Raw genomic sequence first — 3731 nt, 5'->3', positions numbered from 1 at the left:
ATCTTTGGTGCTGTTCCTTGGCTGCCAGATACTTCTTGCCATATGATCCCCATGGCTGTAGCACACCATAAAATGATCATCCAATGTGCTAGGTGCAATCATCTGTGGATAGGGTCTGGGACACGGTATTTTGATTTGATTTAACATGAAGAAGTGTGTTCTTCCTTTCCTCCATTGTTAAATGCTTTCCAAGAAGTATTTGTCCTTGTTTCTGGCTCTCCCAGCACAGAGCATTGTAGAAGGGATGGAATTGTGCAGCAGTACCTCATGGAGCTCCCTTGAATTGCTCCTCCTGGGCACAGACTAGATAGAAAGAGGCACAAAGCTCTCATTTGGGGGACACCCGACAATAGTTTTTGGTGTGTTTTAGCCACCATTTAGACATCACAGTCACTGACTTTTTTTGGATTCAGACCTGAAATAACAGACAAATCCTTCAAACTGAGAGCCCAACTTTATTTTTAAGAGCTAATGTTAATATTTTGAAGTTGATTCTTTTAGTGAGAAGTTTGCTATTCTTGAGACCTTTTTGTTCTATAAAAGTGACTGCTTATATTCTGGCCAAAACAAGAGAGAATTGGCACAAGGTTAATTATGTAATGCAATGATGAAGATACTAACCTGGCAACAGAGAAATGCCAGATCAGCAGAAATGATGAGTTAGAGCTGTTGCTTGAGAATATCTCCTACTCCATGGAATCTCTTGTAGTTAAACATGGTTTGTTCTACAGACTTGTTAGCAGAGTCAAGATTAAGGAAAGTAAATAATCCACTGGTTTGTGCATTCATCCGGTGTATTAGAAAACCAACTGTGTTTTTCAGCCCTACAGGCATAAAGGTTTCTGTTAGAATGGCAGGAGTAAATTATGGATGACCACAACACACTACCAAAAATTACATTAGCATATGTAATACAGAGAGGGATAAGTATAATTGCAGTAGCTGTACAGAGCAAAGTGTGGGTGAGTCAAAAAACAGTGAGACAAATGCTATTCCTGCTGAATAATTTTTGTGTTCTTGGAGAAAGAGATTTCAGTCTTCCCTTGGTTTGTATAATTTTAATATTTACCTGGCATCATTTTTTGCCAAAACCCACTATGTAGCACAGGTGTGAGATTAATGATCAATTCACATTAAGCCACAGGTGAAATCTAGGATTCAGCAATTCAGATTTTATATGCTTCCTTCACAGGGTAATATACTAGGTTCTCAGTGATTGCAGGTTGGAATAGTAGAGATGATCAACAAGGTTGCCACAACTATATGTTTGTCAGGGAACTAGGGAGTGGAAAATAAACACATGAGAAGAGGGAATTTTTTGAACCATAGTAGAAAAGTATCTTAGTGCAATTTTCAATCTAGAATATGTATAGCTGCTTCCCTGCCAGCAGAGAGAGTTTCACCTGAACTGAAATAACTCCGACTTTTTGAGGCTTTTATTTAGGAAATATTTAAGTCATTCTAAAAGGAAATCTTCAGTTTTTAGTTTAAGCTTCAGATAAGCTGATTGCAAGCACTTCTGTGTACATAATGTCCCTCCATAACTTGTTTCTTGGTGTAACAGGAATATTGAACAACACTTTCTTTGGAAAGGTATTGCTGGCCGAGGGTCTATGTCCAAATCACGAACGGGATGGGATTGCTGAGGAACGTGTCTTGAGGTGTTTATTTTCCAGCATCACTCTCATTACATGGTTATGACAATGGGAAGGTGCCAGCAGCTCACCCCCCAGGCAGCAGGCCAAGAACTTAATGTTACAACTTACTTTAAAATTTTTTTGACCAGTCACACAAAGCAAAAGCATATTGACAGTGGTTGTATTTAACCACTATAAGAACACATAGCTTTGGTTAAAACAATGTTTGCTTGTTTCAAATACAATACCTGCTTGTAAGACTTAAAACACGGTGCACAGAGCTCCATTATTATACTTAGAACTTCCTAATATCTTGCTAGATATACTTTTTGGTAACTTAAGGAGTTATTTTAGCCAAGAGAGTTGATACACTAACCATTGTTCTATTTGTCCTTACTTTCTACTTGTATAATTTTTCAGCTGACAAATCATGCTGACAAATCACTGCTTAGTTCTAATCTAAGCAGTTCTGCTGTATCTGAGGGCTGCCTTTTGCAACTTGCCCAAAACCCTCTGATTTTAAGGATTCCCACAGAAAGGGAAAGCCATTTTGTCAGCAGCAATACAACTTTTGAATATTGACTGCATCTAAATGAGAAACTTAGGGGTTATGGCAATTAACAAATGCTGCTGATGATGTAATCCGGTAAAACTTGATGCACTTCTGCTTTTCTAAAATTTCTGTTTATCAGCATATAAAAGGAAGCTGATATCTGTACATAGCTCTATAAATGCTCTAGTGTCTCGGTCAGTTTATTAAACTTATGGTCTTTCCTGTTTCCATTGTCCTAGCCTCTCTCTGTTTTTCTCAGAAAAAAAAAAAAAAAAAAAAAAAAAAAAAAGATTCAGTCTTATCAGTGCTTAACTTTGTGTTTACTTACTTGTTAGCTAGCCTTGTGTTTTGTATTTTAATACCAAGACTACCACTTAGACTGCATAACTACCTGAGTATGTTTTTTTTATTTCCCAGAATGCTTCTATTGTTTCTGCATCCTGCTTATACAGGAATGCTCCCTGGTTTATCTGAGCTCGAAGAAGGTTATTTATGAGCTTAAAGGTGATAGAAATCTTCTTTTTCATCTTTCCTTCTCTCCTCACCTCACAGCCACTGTGATATATTAGTGGAGTGACTCTGTGAATATCAAGTGTAGAAGTTGTGGTGTTCAGCCCTGGTGCTTCCTTCTCAGAGTAATGCAGCTGTACGTAGTAATCTTGATGAAATTAATTGCTTACTGGAGCAAGAGCTGTGTGCAGTTCCTAGGTTGTGTCACAGCACTACAGGTACTATTCATTCTGTAAATTATTCTGCTGTATTATTTTAACAATGGAAACTAAATGTATTATGCTAAAATCAAATCAATGCCATCTGGATCAGTCACCAGGGGTCTCTTGATCTCTTTCTACCAAGGATTTTGTTATTCAGACATTTCCCACAAGCTGGTTCTACTCAATAGCAACCAATAAAGTAATCACCCCTTAAAAATTTCCCCAGGCGGATCTCTTTAAATTGCACAGGGAGTAATATATCTTGTAGTGTCAATAATGCTGAAAATGTTAATTTGGTTGATGCTACTATGTGCCTCCTCAAGTCATATTCCAAATGCTGTTCTGGGAAGATGACTTCTAGTTGAATTCACTCGGTTGCTCTCTGCCTGCAGCACCAGTTTCAAATCTGTGGCAAGGGCTATCTGAGATAGGCTGTATAATGAAAGAGTGTTCTGTGACCTGACTGCTTTTTCAACCTTTTCAATCTAAGTGATAGTGATGCTCTTAAATTAAAATCAGATGGCAAGGATGAATGTGCTGATAAGATGTTCTCAGATGGCTGACTGATAGAGTCCCTCCATGCAGCAGAAATGTGTCCATCTGCTGAGCGTAGCATGAGTCTGCTTTACTAAGCAAAGCTGATTTAACACCAGTATCAATAATGTAATTTTCTTTATTATATAAACTGGGTAAAAAAAGATTTTACAATTCAAATTTAGTCTATTAACGACATTACGGTGAATAAATTATTCTAGATGTTCTTTTAGTTCTTGTCAATACAGTTTTTTTTTTTTTTCACAGATGTCATTTCTGGGTATCAGAAAATAT

Source organism: Lonchura striata, chromosome 5 (genome assembly GCF_050655825.1).
Source record: "Lonchura striata isolate lonStrDom1 chromosome 5, ASM5065582v1, whole genome shotgun sequence".
Lineage (NCBI taxonomy): Eukaryota > Metazoa > Chordata > Aves > Passeriformes > Estrildidae > Lonchura > Lonchura striata.
Note: the sequence above shows the minus strand (reverse complement) of the source record.